At 46.5% G+C, this 17,566-nt stretch overlaps 1 pseudogene; it reads left to right on the top strand.

The window, feature by feature from the left end:
- The first annotated feature begins 13,995 nt into the window (after positions 1-13,995).
- Positions 13,996-16,676, top strand: LOC120973728 (uncharacterized; annotated as a pseudogene).
- Positions 16,677-17,566: the final 890 nt, after the last annotated feature.

Below are 17,566 nucleotides of genomic sequence, written 5' to 3'. Positions count from 1 at the left end.
AGCAAAGTAGTACGGAAGTAACGATAACAATGGCAAAAGTAACAGTAGCAGTTTTGTAGTGATTGTAACAGTAGCAAAGGCAAAGTAACTTAGCAAAGATCAATATGTGAAAAGCTCATAGGCATTGGATGGGCAATGATAATTATGTCGGATATATTCATCATGTAGCGGTCATAACCTAGGGTGACACAGAACTAGCTCCAATTCATCAATATAATGCAGGCATGTATTTCGTATATAGTCATACGTGCTTATGGAAAAGAACTTGCATGACATCTTTTGTCGTACCCTCCCGTGGCAGCGGGGTCCTAATGGAAACTAAGGGATATTAAGGCCTCCTTTTAATGGAGAACCAGGCCAAAGCATTAGCACTTAGTGAATACATGAACTCCTCAAACTACGGTAATCACCGGAAAGAATCTCAATTATTGTCACCTTGGGGTATGCGGATCATAACTCGTAATAGGTGTCCACAACTTGCAAGATAGGATCAAGAACTCAAATATATTCATGAAAACATAATAGGTTCAGATCTGAAATCATGGCACTCGGGCCCTAGTGACAAGCATTAAGCATAGCAAAGTCATAACAACATCAATCTCAGAACATAGTGGATACTAGGGATCAAACCCTAACAAAACTAACTCGATTATATGATAAATCTCATCCAACCCATTACCGTCCAGCGAGCCTACGATGGAATTACTCACTCCCGGCGGTGAGCATCATGAAATTGGTGATGGAGGAAGGTTGGTGATGATGATGGAGACGAATCCCCCTCTCCGGAACCCCGAATGGACTCCAGATCTGCCCTACCGATGAAGAACAGGAGGTGGCAGCGGCTTTGTATCGTAAAACGCGATGAATCCTTCTCTCTGCTTTTTTTCTCCCCGAATAGGGTTATATAGAGTTGGAGTTGAGGTCGGAGGAGGTCCAGGGGGCCCACAAGCCCTCTAGGCGCGCCCCAGGGGGCGCCCCCAGGCTTGTGGCCTTTGGGTGGACCCCCTCTGGTTAATTCTTGCGCCAGTATTTTTTATATATTCCAAAAATATTCTCTGTAAATTTTTAGGTCAACCCGAGAACTTTTATTTATGCACAAAAATAACACCATGGCAATTCTGCTGAAAACAACGTCAGTCCGGGTTAGTTCCATTCAAATCATGCAAATTAGGGTCCAAAACAAGGGCAAAAGAGTTTGGAAAAGTAGATATGATGGAGACGTATCACCCCTCTTTCTTCTAACGACCATCGGTAATTTTACTTGGAGCTATATTTTTATTCGTTACATATCATGAGTTTTGCTTGGAGCGTCATGTATGATATGATTCTTTGCTTTGTTTGCTATTTAGTTTGTGACAGTCATCCTTGTTGAACACACCTATTTGAGACAGCCATACTTTATCATGATTTGTTAGTATTGCTCTATGTGCTTCACTTAAATTTTTTGAGGTAGGAAATTGCTCTATGTGCTTCACTTAAATCTTTTAGAGCACAGTGGTGATTAAATTTTGAAGAAATACTTGGACTCTCATGCTTCACTTATATTATTTTGAGAGTTGATATTATTATGTTTTAAATAAATGCACTATCGTGCTTCACTTATTTATTTTGAGAGTTGATACATGAGATTTTTTGAAGAAATATTTTTGCTCTCGTGCTTGACTTAAATATTTTTTAGAGTTGATAATAGTAATGGTAATTTGCATGAGATATGAATTAATCCCAAAGTGATGAATATGAAGGAAATATGACCTAGAGACAATAATGAAGTTGCTATTTTATATTTCCTTATATCATGATAAATGTTTATTATTCATGCTAGAATTGTATTAACCGAAAACTTCATACATGTGTGGATACATAGACAAAACACCGTGTCCCTAGTAAGCCTCTACTAGACTAGCTCGTTAATCAAAGATGGTTAAGTTTCCTAACCATAGACATGTGTTGTCATTTGATGAACGGGATCACATCATTAGGAGAATGATGTGATGGACAAGACCCATCTGTTAGCTTAGCATATTGATCGTTCAGTTTTATTGCTATTGCTTTCTTCATGTCAAATACATATTCCTTCGACTATGAGATTATGCAACTCCCGGATACCGGAGGAATGCCTTGTGTGCTATCAAACGTCACAACGTAACTGGGTGATTATAAAGATGCTCTACAGGTATCTTTGAAAGTGTTTGTTGGGTTGGCATAGATCAAGATTAGGATTTGTCACTCCGAGTATCGGAGAGGTATCTTTGGGCCCTCTCGTTAATGCACATCATAAGAAGCCTTGCAAGCAAAGTGACTAGTGAATTAGTTGCAGGATGATGTATTACGAAACGAGTAAAGAGACTTGTCGGTAACGAGATTGAACTAGGTATGAGGATACCGACGATCGAATCTCGGGCAAGTAACATACCGATGACAAAGGGAATAACATATGTTGTCATAAACGGTTCGACCGATAAAGATCTTCGTAGAATATGTAGGAACCAATATGAGCATCCAGGTTCCGCTATTAGTTATTGACCGGAAGGTGTCTCGGTCATGTCTACATAGTTCTCGAACCCGTAGGGTCCACACGCTTAACGTTCGATGACGATATAGTATTATATGAGTTATGTGATTTGGTGACTGAACGATGAGATCACGGACATGACGAGGAGTCTCGAAATGGTCGAGAGGTAAAGATTGATATATAGGACGATGGTATTCGGACACCTGAAGTGTTCCGGAGGGTATCAGGTGCTTATCGGGTCACCGGAAGGTGTTTCGGGTACCCCCGGCAATCCTATGGGCCATATGGGCCTTGTGAAGGAACACACCAGCCCACAAGGGGCTGGTGCACCCTATAAGGCTATAGGAGGAGGAGAAGGAAAGGGGATAAGGGAAAGGAAAGTGTGAACTAGGATTCCCACTTCCTTCCCTCACCCCCTCTTTCCTTCCCCTTCATACAAACATGGAAAGGGGGGAGGCCGAATTGGGGAGGACCCCAAGTAGGATTCCTCCTACTTGGGGCGCCCCCTTGGCTGCCTCTCCTCCCCTCCAACCTATATATATGTGGGGGGCACCTCTAGAACACACAACATCTATTCCTAGCCGTGTGTGGCGCCCCCCTCCACAGTTTACGCCTCCGGTCATATCTTCGTAGTGCTTAGGCGAAGCCCTACGCAGATCACATCACCATCACTGTCACCATGCCGTTGTGCTGAAGGAACTCATCTACTTCCTCGACACCTTGCTGGATCAAGAGGGCGAGGGACGTCATCGCGCTGAACGTGTGCAGAACTCAGAGGTGTCGTACGTTCGGTACTTGATCAGTCAGAGCTAGAAGAAATTTGACTACATCAACCGCTCTGTCAAACGCTTTCGCTTTCGGTCTACGAGGGTACATGGACAAACTCTTCCCCCTCATTGCTATGCATCTCCTAGATTGATCTTGCATGAGCGTAGGATTTTTTTGAAATTGCATGCTACGTTTCCCAACAGAATACTCAAGAGGGATATAATAAAAATTTCATGAAGATCTTTGGATATTGTAGACTTGATTCCTTGCAATAGTTTCGCGGTATGAAGATAGTGATATGTGAGTCATGTTGGTGAGTAATTATGCTTTAGTAAGAATATTGGTGTTAAGGTTTGTGATTCCCTATGCAAGCACGAAAGTCAATAGTTATGCAACGAAGTTACATCCTACTTATGGTGCATTATTCAGTGTAAGTTATGTTTAGTGCGTGTTTATGAGCGTTTTCTTTTTTTGGTTGGTCGCTTTTCAATCTATTTGCTAGCCTTCATGTGTACTAAGAGGGAATGCTGCTTGTGCATCAAACTCCTTAAACCAAAGTTGTGCCAAATGAGTCCACCATACCTACCTATATGCGGTATTTCCATGCCGTTCTAAGTAAATTTGTATGTGCCAACTCTAATATTCAAAATGAATTTCCGTTTTGTGTGCCCGTACCGCTTATGAAGCAAAAGGGGGTGGCCAATATTTTCCATGCTAGGTATTTTATTCTCATGATGAGTGTTTATTCACTTGTCATTGCATGAGAGTGTGGTAGGTAATAGGGATGCCCAGTCTCAAAATGAATTTCTTTAATATGTTGTTAATAATAAATTCCTTGGAAAGTGTTGGTATGGAAGGCACCCGTGGATACGGCTAGCCATGGATTGTGTAAGAATGGTGGAAAGGAAATAAACTTTACCTTGTGTTTGGGAACCGCCTATGGTTTATCTAGCATGGAAGATATTGGGAATTCTCGGTCGTTTCCATTGACAGGAAAAGCATGCCTCCCAAAATAATTTTATCTCTCAATTTAAGCTTTGAGCTCTAGAACCTCTACAAATCTCTGCTTCCCTCTATGAAGGGCCTATCTATTTACTTTTATGCAATTTTAATTTTAATTTTGAGTCTCCATCTTCTCTTATAAAGCACCAACTAGGGAACACTATTGTCATACTTGTGCATTGGATGTAGCTAGTATTTGAGAGTGTTTCATGAATGGATCAATGATTGAGCATAATGGGCTAGATAACTTTCTTTAGTGTTGATATTTTGAAAGACATGGTTGCTTGTTGATATGCTTGAGTATTGATGTTTTCATGTCAAATTATAGACTATTTTTTGAATCATTCAAGTCCAAATGTCCATGCTATAAAAGAAAAGATTATATGATGAATATGACAGGTGGCATTCCACATCAAAAATTCTTTTTTTATCATTTACCTACTCGACGATGAGCAGGAATTAAGATTGGGGATGCTTGATACGTCTCCAAAGTATCTATAAATTTTTATTGTTCCATGCTATTATAGTATCAATCTTTGATGTTTTATATACATTTACAAGCAACTTTATATTTTTTGGGGGACTAAGCTACTAACTTAGTGCCCAGTGCTAGTTGCTGTTTTTTTCTTGTTTTTGACTTTGCAGAATATCAGTATCAAACGAAGTCCAAATGCCACAAAACTTTTTGGAGACTTTTTTTCTCGCAATAAGAGACCCTAGAAGCTTCAGTAAGGAACGAGAAGACGAAGGAGTGGCCCACTAGACACCAGGCACGCTAGGGGCCTGGGGCGCGCCCTGGTGGGTAGTGGGGCCCACAAGCCTCCGTTTGACCTAACTCCGCCTCTATAAATACTCTAAAATCAGAAAACCTACGTGGGAGTACACGAAATACTTTTTTCGCCGCCGCAAGCCTCTGTTCTCAAAAGATCCCATATGGGGACCCTTTTTGGCACTCTGCCAGAGGGGGAAACGATCACGGAGGGGTTCTTCATCATCCTTGCTGCCCCTCCGATGATGCGTGAGTAGTTTACCACAGACCTACGGGTCCACAGTTAGTAGCTAGATGGCTTCTTCTCTCATGATGTTCTTCAATACACTGTTCTCCTTGATGTTCTTGGAGTTCTATCCGATGTAATTCTTTTTTGTGGTGTGTTTGTTAGGATCCGATGAATTGTGAGGTTATGATCAGATCTATCCATGAATATTATTTGGGCTTCCTCTAAACTCTTTTATGCATGATTAATATAGCTTAGTATTTCTTCTCCATTTATTGGTTTGGTTTGGCCAACTAGATTGATTTATCTTGCCATGGGAAGAGGTGCTTTGTAATGGGTTTGATCTTGCGGTGCTCAATCCCAGTGACAGAATGGGACATGCCACATATGTATCGTTTCTATTAAGGGTAAAAAGATGGGGTTTATTCATACGTGAGTTTATCTTGTCTACATAATGTCATCTTCCTTAAAGCATTACTCCATTTTCCATGAACTTAATACACTAGATGCATGCTGGATAGCAGTCGATGTGTGGAGTAATAGTAGTAGATGCAGAATCGCTTCAGTCTACTAATCTCGGACGTGCTGCCTATGTATGATCCTTGCCTTGGATATCGTCATAATTATTTAATTTTCTATCAATTGCCCAACAGTAATTTGTTTACCCACCATATGCTATTTTCTCGAGAGAAGCCTCTAGTGAAAACTATGGCCCCGGGGTCTATCTTTTATCATATATTAAAACTAAAAATACCTTGTTGCAATTTTATTTTATTTATTTTATTTTTTATTTTTGTCAGATCTATCTATCAAAACCTATACAATTTAATCTTGCTCATAATCATTGAGGGATTGACAACCCCTCTACGCATTGGGTTGCAAGTATTTGTTGTTTGTGTGCAGGTGTTGTTTACATAGTGTTGCTTGGTTCCCCCACTGGATTGATAACCTTGGTTTCATAACTGAGGGAAATACTTATCTGTACTGTACTGCATCATCCTCTCCTCTTCGAGGAAATCCCAACGCAGCTCACAAGTAGCAGCTACCGGCGCAGTCACGGTGCAGGGGGGTGGCTCAGGGGTCCGGCGCAGGAGAAGTTGGATTGTTATTCCATCGTACTGTATTGACAATCGCACATAGCATTGCGACACTCAAATGGTATGATACACCAGTTGCAAGTGGAATTGATCAACCCCAGTGCCCTTTGTACTAGTAGTATTTCCTTTGCGGGGGAAAGCATTTCATCAATTAATTGATCATAGTGTTACAATCGTTCATAACCACAAGTCCACAATGCTAATCTCCTGAGGAACATTTTCGAGCCAACAAGCCGTCCTTTGCTGTCCACGCCCTATAGCTGCCATAGCGTGTCCAACCTTATTCTGCGCACAAGTGATGTTCCGAACTTGTGAGTGTCACTCCTTTAGCATCTTCGTCATTTCTGAAGTAATGTACATGCTAGTAAATTGATCCGCCAGTCCAACATTGATCACAAGTTCAGCGCAGTCTGCTTCCACCGAGATGGGTTTTGACCAATGCAGAGCTAAGTTAAGCCCTTCAACACATGCAACAATATCCGCCTCCAATGGTTCATGGCAATCGTACACCCATCTACACACTGCAACAATTACTTAGCCCAAGTGATCACGCAGTACCATGCCCGCTCCCGCAGACCCGTCAGCGGCAATGAACGAGCCATTGAAATTCAGTTTGACATGTCCTCCCGGTGGGGGTTCCCAAGCAACAACATTGACCAAACATTTTGTACTGCTAGTGATAGGAACAAAATTACTTAACTCTATCAGGACTGGCAGTTTCCCTTTGATAGTATCCACATGTGGGTAGTGCTTGATCGTCAACAGGGATTGTGCATAATCACAAAGGAACCTCTTGGTCACCTCTACTGGAATCAATGGCTTGTCATGAGTCAACTCATTATGTATATGCCAAGCACGCCATAGCACCATGAGCAGAAGCATTCGTTGGTTCTCATTTAATTCGTGTAAGAGCATCAACAACCAATCTAGTTCCCTTCTACTAAGAACCTCCTCTGATGGCAGGCCCCAAACTAGCCTCATAACATTCCACAAGTTCCGAGCATGGGGGCAGTGTATGAGTACATGATGAACTAATTCATCTTCCTGCCCACAAATGGTACACACTCCATCAACCTCCACATGTTCAGCATAGTGGCCAGTGCTTCCCTAGTAGCTTTCCAAGCAAACATACAGACTTTGGGTGGCGCTCCACAACTCCATAGCATTTTCCACCCCGGCCTTGAGCCATCAGGCCAAGTACTACACACAACAGTCCCCTGTCGAGCCATGATCTCATCCCTTGCAAAATTGTACGCCGACTCCACATAGAAACAACCATGCTTGTTTGGTTACCAAGCAATAGAATCAGCCTCCCCTCTGCAAGAGGTTTTTATTTTCAGAATATCTGTAACATCAACAGGATAGAAGTGTTGTCTGGGGAGTGAAACGTTCCAAGAACCATCAAAGTTCAGAAGGTCAGCCACCCATTCCAGTCAGCACCGTCATTTCAGCGTGATTGGCTTAAAGGGAGGCCCTCTTGGCAACCACGGGTCGCGCCAAATATGTATGTCAGTACCATTCCCCACACGCCAAACATACCCTTGATTCACTAATTGCATGTCATGCTCAATGGACTTCCATGTTGATGATCCGTTCCCAGTAAAGACTGTGTCAAGAATGGACCCGTCCAGATAGTACTTGGCCCGCAAAACGTATGCATAGAGGCTTTCCGGAAACTGAATAAGACGCCAGGCTTGCCATGCTAAGATGGCTTGACTGAACGTCTGAAAGTCTTTAAACCCCATTCCACATTTTCCTTTAGGCCTCACCATAATGTCCCAGCCGACCCAATGTGTTTTTCGTTTACCTTTTTCTGCTCCCCACCAGAAGCGATGAATCATTCCCATGAGTTCCTCACATATCCTTGCTGATACCTTGAAGACACTCATAATATAAACTGGGAGGGCCTGAGTGATCGCCTTGACCTTTATTTCCTTTCCACCCGTAGTCCGTAGATATATAGTTGTCCTCCCATTCCATTAAGCATTTTGCCAACCTCTCTTGTAGGCTTTTTAATTTAACCTTACTCATTCTGCCATCTGGTGCCCGGAGGCTGAGTTATTTGTCTTCAAAGGTTGCTTGCATAATTTGCAATGTACCCTTAATGCTCTCTTGGGTACTAGTCGGGCAGATCAGAGACAACAAGATAGAGCACTTTTTAGGGTTGATCACCTGGCCTGTTCCTTTAGCATATATCTCAAACACATGTTTAACACGTTCTGTTTGCTTGTTATCTGCCTTGAAGAACAACAAGGTATCATCTACGAAAGAGCAAATGGGAAATGTCCGGGCACAACGGCAAACCTTGATCGGCGTGATAGAATTCTGGGATGCTTCATGATGCAACAGAGCGGAAAGGCCATCAGCAACAAACAAGAACGAAACAGGGGAAAGCATAACACCTTGGCGAACACCTCTGCATGGGCAGAATGATTCAAGAAGGGTTCCATTAAATTTTACTGAATAGCTCACCGATGTCACACATGACATAATCCAATCCACCCATAGGGGAGCGAAACCCAAACTCTGTATCATTCTTCTAAGAAATTCCCAGTCAACCCTGCCATACGCCTTTGATAAATACAACTTAAACACGCAATAAGAATCTTACTCCTTTTTACAGTGCTCAATGGCATGAAAACATTCAAACGTTAGCAAGGCATTATCAGTAATCATACGGCCGAGGAAGAAGGCACTCTGGTTCAAAGAGATGATATCCCCAAGGATTGGACGGAGTCTGTTCATCAAGCACTTAGCCACATTACAGAACTGAACACAATATGATAGGCCGGAACTCTCTAAGTGTCTCAGGCTGATATGTTTTCGGAATTAACATGATTGCCGTTGAGTTTGTCTTTGATGGCATGTGCCCTATGGAAAAGAACAGTCGGACTGCCACAACAATCGTGTCCTTTAAAACCACCCAGTTTCTTTGGTAAAATCTTGCTGGGAATCCATCCGGACTAGGGGCCTTCAGGGGACCTATTTGAAATAGTGTGTCGCCTATTTCTTGTTCAATAAAATCCCTACAAAGTGACTCATTCATTATCAAGACAATTATCTCATTAGCATTCAAATAAGGATCTTTGGTGAACAAGTCCTTAAAAAAGGAAGTGGCCGTTAATTCCATGACCGAGGGTGTAGTCTGCCATGCACCATCATCATCTTTCAGTTTTTAATTTTGTTCTTCATGGCTCGCCAAACGGGTCTATGGTGGGAAAACTTCGTGTTTCGATCGTCCTCTTTGAGCCAGCTAATACGAGATTGCTGTAGCCATAGGAGTATCTGACAACCTTTTTATCTCTCTGGATCTCCGTTGGTCTGCACTAGGTGATCCAGTTTTTATGTGTGCATTCAAGGTCTCTCAGGACATTACCAAATTTGTGTCTACTCCATCCGTGCAATTTATCCATCACCTGGTTAAGTCCTACTGTCACTGATGCTAAATTACATGTAGTTTGTGTGGCATCCCATGGTTGCTGGATCAATACAGGCAGCTCACCTGCACGCCCCCAAAAAACTTCATACTGCCTCGGAGGTAGTACTCCCTCTCTCTGCAGGTGGACAAGTAGCGGTAGGTGGTCTGAACATGGAGAAACCAAATGGACCACACTAGCATCTGAGAAAATGTCCCTCCATCGATCATCAGCTAGAGCACGGTCCAACCTCACTTTCACGTTTGCTCTTCCACTCCTCCTATTATGATAAGTGAAAGGAGCCCCGACAAACCCAAGGTCATGGAGCTCACAATCTTGTACAACTTCACGGAATGCTGCAATTTGGCCAGCCGGGCATTGGGTGGCTGACATATGCTCGCACTGCCACATAGCTTCATTAAAATCCCTCATGACCATGCACGGGAGGTCGCTCGACGCTCGGAGATCGGACAGGATGGTCCACATCCGATAACGGTTTTCGGTACGCGGTCCACAGAAAATTCCACCATGCTCAAGTTCCAGTGTAAAAAAGGAGTATCCATCTCTCGTCCATTTGCTGAATCACGCACTGCATCCAAAAACTGTACATTGTAAGCACTAAACAGAGCAACAACACAACTCCAACTACAAATTTAATGAAATTAAATAACTGAACACATCATGAGCATAACTGAAATACAAATGTTCAGCCATACAAAACTAAACTTTTACCACTGAACAAATTCCGTTAACTACATATATGTGCGCTAACCGAAATTCAATTAACTAACTGTAGAAACTGAAATTTTATCATTATAAAAGTTGCAACAATTCTTGTGCATGACCATGAACATAACTGAATTACAATATTGAGCATAAATGCATGACTGAAACTGCATTGCAAACGGCATTGAGCATAACTGAACTACAAAGTTCAGAATTTAGCACTAAATTGCCTCTGACAAAGTCATCTTCAAGAGCACAAAAGAGCTTCATTTAAGCACACACATGCATTAGCGACTACATTCACTGAAGAACCCTAGGCTTAAACCCCTACTTTATCAGCCGAAACAAGTACTTTATCGCCCAAAACCCTAGCCTAAAATCGTTTCCCAAAACCCTAGCTTTACTGCCCTGCAAGAACCATAGGCAGGCACTAGCACTAGAAGGCCTTGAGTCAACCTCGAATTAGACCGATTACCGGTGTTGTGAACTACGGCGGAAGAAGGGAGACGACGAACAGAGCAGAGTAGAGGGAGGCAGAAGACTGATAGTAGTCGGGAGGGAAGACGCCCAACGGGCGGACAAGATGAGCGGAGGGAGGCGCCTCCGTACCGCCGGTGAACTCCGGCGACGACGCCGTGGTGGCTGACATCATTAGCGATCGCCGCTCATGTCGTCCCTGAAATGACAGAAGGCGGCCGCCGGGGAATGAATGGATGCAACAAGAAATTGAGACAAATTTAATTCAGGTGGTGTGTAATGCAGGTTAATTAGCGAAAACGGCCGGTCCGCGACGACCGGTTTCGGCCACCTGGGCACCACTTGTCGCTGTCATTGGCCTAGGACCAAACCATCACATCTAGTGCAAATTTGAGGACGGTGGGGTGTCGTTTTGCAAGTTCCGGACTAAATCATCAGATTTTGGACAAGTCCTAGGACTTGGGGTGCTTTTACTTCTGGTTTGCAAAAAAAAAATGGACGTCTGGTCTGCAGCGGTCTCCATTGGATGAAAAAAGTTAACAAAAGTGGTCCGGAAAACACAATCCGGATATATACCAGAGCTTTCAGAGTCTCCTTTGGAGATGCCCTAAGGGGAGGAAAGGAAGACCGGGTGGCACTGTGGCAAGGCACAACAAGCAATAAGGCGGTGTGAAGTACATAACCATGATTGGTTATGAAGTAAGCCCCCGCCCTCCAAAACTTGATGCCAACTAGGACGAAATTGCAGACCATGTGGTGCACGAGCCTTCCACTTTTCAGTCGTATAATTTGTACAATGTAATTTTTTTGAGAAGTCAAACATTATAAAGTTTGATCAAATTTATAGAGAAAAACATATATATCTTTTTTTCGAAAAGGAAAAAAAAACACATATATATCTAGAATACCAAATACATATTATTAGATACATAAAAGACGTAAGTCTATATTATATATATTTCGTATCATAGATATAAATAGTTTTATCTATAAACTTGATTAAAGTTTGTAAAGTTTGATTTCATATCATAGATATAAATATATATTTCGTACATTGTGTAACGGAGGGGGTAATATAATTTGTACATGGGCGTTTTGCTAGTAAAAAGAAAAAGATCAAAATCCTTTTAAAATGCAAAAAAAAAAAGCATCTGCATACAAAGGCCATCATAACAAAACCAGCACACACCAGCATGTTGCCACTCCCACCCTAGTAGTGTGGAAAAGGCCATCTTTGCTGCCGGCGACAAGCACGAATTAGCTGGAAAGATTACCCAAAAGAAGCTACAAACCATGAAAAACACGCACACACCTACGCAGAAACATCCAATGGTGAGCAGATTGAATTCTAAAGCGATCCACTTTTTACAGTCAGAACTATGGACGGTTTAATTCCTGAAGTGGCTGGTATAGGTCTATGCCAAGCTTTCAAAGCTAGATGAAGCCGTCAAGGTGGTGGAACGATGGTCTCCACATCTGTTAAATTGATGGTACTTTTGTGCTAGTGGAGTGATGTTTCAGTTCATACGGTACATATTTTACATTTCCAGACGATGCGCATGCACGCCTCGACGACTACTAGTAGCTTCCCGTTCCACTAAACACGTTTCTTAATTATTAAACGCATTAAACACGGGGTTCTGACCGGATCGAAGCAGCTACTACGACTAGTCCTGCCGCGAGTGGTACCATCCGCATCCACGGGTTCTCGCTCGCCTCCTCTAGCTCGCCTCCACGCGAGCCATTTCTTTTCCCTTTTCAAAGAAAAAAAAACGACGAGTGCATTAAACGATGGCTGCAGTCATCTTTATTAAATTATTATTCAATAAAATATGACAAAAAATACATGAATAATTTTAAAGTACTCGATAATCTATGTCACTGTACCTACTAGCTTGACGATGTGTCCTGCCAACGCACCAACGCAAACATCTAATCCAATTGCTTTACCAAACCGTTCACGGTGAGTTGAGATCATCAACCGATATGGCAGACTCTCATCGTGCGCACGCTCCAGAATCCGCCGCAACCATCTTCCGTCATCCCAATTTCAGAAGAGATCCATTGACCTTGCTAGACCGAACTGCCGTCAACACCACCATGACGCCAGACATTGCCATCATCCTCGCGTGCCCATCAACACATGTCCATCGCCAAGACCCCGCTACGCCACGTAGCCAAGACCCACCGTCGTCAACGCGGTAGATGCCACACCGACCACCTCCATCACCGCCAACGCCAACCAACGATACCCACCAGCTATCTCCCAAGACGGTGCCTTCAAAAAGGGAACAATGACGCTGGAGACGCCTTTGGTGCTCACAACTCTCGAAACAGGTTTTCGCCCCTGCTTTATAAATAAAGCAACATCGTCAAGTTACACAGTAGAACAATACAATGTGGCGAGGCAGCCCTCTGATATAGCAGATCCCTAAATAAGTGGCCAACATAATCACACACGACTACGTTGCCGAACAACTAATCACAGGATGACCAGAATACAACGCCACGACACGACCGAGGACACCTAGCCTCCACGACAACGCCAGAGGGGAATGCAAGCACCGCCGTTGCCGAGCCCAAAAGGACAAAGGTTTTCACCCGGAGACTCGCCGTGGAGAGGAGAACCACGACGACGTCTTCAAGAAGATACGACACCTGCAGACATCGTTGCCGTCGGCGCCAAAGCGTGGCGCTTTCGCTCGGCAGCTCACCCGTGTCACCATGAGGCACCCAAACCAGTCATGACGAGAAACGGCCACCAGATCCGGATATGGGCAATACCATTGCCAAGGATAGAAATGTGCCTGAACCACCCACCGCTACACCCCTCATTGTCCAGACAACCAAGAAGCATAGCCACCACTGCCGCCGTGGGACCTGCCGGAAAGCCACCATACGGACCGCCATCCGGGGTCGCCGCCCCGGCATCCATGTCCCGAGTCGCCGCCGGTTAGGGTTTTGACTTGAAAGACAAATGACTCTCTTTTTTTGGAACATCAATGGCTCTCGCTCCCGCTCCCGCTCCGCCCTCCCTGCCGGCCACCCCGCCGGCCTCTGGCAACGCCCCAGCCACCAAAAACCCGCCGGACACCCCTACACCTGACCTACCTCTTTCCACAAACCCCCTAAACGAGCTCATACCATCTGTGGCTCAACCACCTTCGCCATTCTTCGACCTACCTTATGTCAAGGCCGGGCAGGTTGCGCTCCGCTGCTTCCTAGGCTGCGGCAACGCCATGGGCTTGGAGTTTGAAGATGATTGCTCCTACTACCTCCGCCTCGCCATCACCACCCCGGCCCTCCACCTCGCCTCACCGCTCTACATCGCCTTCGGCTACTCCAACCGTCACCTCGACGCCATAGTTGTCGCTGCGCTGCTCTAGGCCGTCCTGGGTGGCTCTGCTGCTCACTTCTTCGTCGTGCAATGCTCTCCTCTGGTCTTCCGTTTCCACGTCACTTTTGCGCGCGTGGCGGAGATCATCCTCGCTCAAACCACTCTCCGCTTCCGCAATTATTCCTTCTCTTTTGCTAGGGCTCTACCCTCCTTCCCGTCTCCACCACGCTCTGCCGCTACATGCATGACACTTTCCCAGCTGCTCCAAATCCCCGACGACCTGGGTCTTCAGTTCGAAGCTGTGGCTTGGTCATAACTTCGTTCCCACGTTACCGCCCGTTCATGCTGTCAGCCTCATGGTTGCCGAATGTACGCGCGTGTAATCCAATTTCCCTTCACTCTCAACGCCACGACCATGGCCCTTGTCCTCGCTCACTTGTTTGGGGACTCCTACCTCCAATTCGATGTCACTGACGACGGAGACTCCTGCTTCTCCTTCACCATTGCATCGCCTGCAGTAGCCAAAATGATCGCCTCCATGGGTGACTACCGCAAGAGGGGCATGTTGATCCGCTTCCCCTGGCCTATGCTCATGAGTGGTGCCCGACGCCTTCTTCGTGCTGATGCCAAGCCCCCGTCGCTTGGTTCTACGTCTTCCTCTTCGTTGCCGGTCGTCTCTACATCACTGCCACCAGCGCCTTCAACTCTGGATCTGCCTAAGGTGAGATGAAAACGGCCAGGTATTAGTTTATTTTACCCATGCTAAATGTTAGTTGCTTTAACCAGCTTCCACCTCATGTGCACTACACTCACCATACACATCCGTTTTGGATTACTTTCATGCCAATCTCTGTCAGACCTAATGAACTACGAGTGGAATCAGCCCTAAACCACTCCGTTCAACAAGATTTCCACGCAATTAAGGTTCATGATCTAATTTTTAAATCTGGCGTCTCCTCCCGCCCAGTCAAATTTGAAATTCTCAAGTTGGGGCCTCTTGACTTTGACGGGTTTCATCTTTTTCTTTTTGACCAGCTCGATCTAGCCGTTGCCCACTGCAGCCGTTACCCACAATCTTATTTTTCCTACTCCTTCTCCTCGCTGCCCACACGTCCTGGGTCCATACTTGGGCCTTACACCCATCACCACCAGCCACTCCATGCACCGATACGGCCGACCCTCGTGTCCACGGCATCGCTGCACGGCCGGTCAGCTCTGCATGCATTGCGGTCCCACAGCATGCACAATGATGAAAGCGCCGCGTCCCCCGACAGACCAAATCCTACAAAAGATCCGTACTTACCACATGATGCCGCGCATGCGGGCGAGGTGCGCGCAGGAACCAATAACCCCCCATCGGTCTCTCTGTCTGTGCAAAAATTGGACACCCCACCTGACCCACGCGCGTCTAATCCAGGCGCCAACGCGCCGCCTCCTGTCTCCCCACACGCCGCCCCGGTGACCGAGCCAGGAGAGAATCTCGCATTGGGAACCAACGATCTCGCGCGGCCTCACGCGCTGGCCTGCGTTACCACACCTCTGCCGCACCCCCCTCTATCCCTGACTAGCATCTAGCCATAATCATCGCCTCTAAACCCTACCTAAGCCCTCCATCACCACGCCTCACCCCCCCCCCCCCGTCGCCTCAATCGCTGACACACGCAAATGATCTCGCCGCTCTGACGATGGATACACGCATGCTCGGTCCAACCGCTCCACGACGCCCACATATCGAGACGTGCTGCTCTCCGGTCCACATAGGCACAGTGAGTCGCTGCCCCGTCCCCCCTATATATCTCCACGACGGCTCATCCCTCCTCATCCTCACTCCCTCCCACCTCCATCCGCCAAAAGGAGTCGCCGCTGCTTCCGCTGCCTGGCCCTAGACCACTGTGTTGAGCTCTGCTGTGATCCCGTCCGCTGCGCCCGCTGCTGGCAGAACGGCCACCGTAGCCGCGATTGCAGGTACCGCAGGATCTGGCCCTTCTTCCCTCCCCTCCCAGATACTTTTAATTTTGTCCCTAATCCAGCCTTCTGCCTCCGCAGTATGAGCCCGGCAGCTCATCGTCCGCTGTGGCCGCCGATCCACGCACCCTCATGATCGGACAGATCCCCGTCATCCTCTCCGAGCCATTCCCCGCTGTATGTGTGTCGTCCCCCTTCATCCTCCACGGCGTCCCTGTTGGCGCCAATGGCGTCCCACTCCCTCCCAACTCGCCGCCATGCTCCTCAGCACCTCCCCCCACTCCCACCACCCCACCCCACGATCCCATGCACACACACTCCTCCCCCTTCGACACCCAGAAGCTGAGAGATCGCCTCGCCGACGTGTTCATTGCCTCCTAGCACACCACAGCCGCATCCTATGTATCTGAATCCGACTCTGATGATGAGTTGCCTCGCCCTTTCCATGACGCCGGGCCGCTGCCTCCCTATGGAGACATGCCTCTCGTCGCCGCGCCACCTTGCCTAGTGCACTGCCCACGCCGTTTCGCCTTTGCCCACCTCCGAACACCTGACCCCAACCCCGCTCCACTCATCCGCCGTGCTATCCAGCTTACGTGCGGCAATCCCGCCTTCATTATGGGTGGCTCATGGCGTGGGGTTGCTTGCCTCACCTTCCACACCCCCTCTGCCCGCAATGATGTCGTACGCCACAACCATATAGATTTTGAAGGTAACTCCATCACCATCGAGCCGGTCGAGCACGTCGACCGCTCCATTGCCATCTTCATTGACCTCGCCGAAATCGAGGTATCCGAGTTCCCGCACGAACTTTGGCACAACGACGACATTCGCTTCGCCTTGGCTTTCCTCGGCGACGTATGTGCCATTGATGACTTCTGCCTGCATGGCATTGATTACACATCTGTTCGCGCCTTGGTCCTGCTCCAGTCCGGCAAGCCAGCCCCGCCCGGCATTGCCATCCAGCTCCCTCCCATCAACGAAATCAAGATAGCTAAAGTAGTGGAAATCTCACACTGGCACCACGGTGATGGCGCCAATCCTTTCGGTGGCGACTCTTCTGACGGAGACTCCGCCCCTCTCTCTCAGCGTGGCTCCCCACGGCCCGCCTCCCCAGAACAACTCACCCCAGTCATCTCTGCCATTCGTGCTGGCTGGCGCGCCGACCCCACGTACGGTGGGACATGCCCTGTGGCTGTCCGTGGAGCCGCACCTATGGTCCCGGCCTCATCTGGCCATGGCAGCAATGCATCAGCCCTTCTCCTTCCTTC

The sequence above is a fragment of the Aegilops tauschii genome, chromosome 2, assembly GCF_002575655.3.
Source record: "Aegilops tauschii subsp. strangulata cultivar AL8/78 chromosome 2, Aet v6.0, whole genome shotgun sequence".
In the NCBI taxonomy this organism is placed as follows: Eukaryota; Viridiplantae; Streptophyta; class Magnoliopsida; order Poales; family Poaceae; genus Aegilops; species Aegilops tauschii.
Note: the sequence above shows the minus strand (reverse complement) of the source record. Positions and strands in the feature narration are given on the sequence as shown.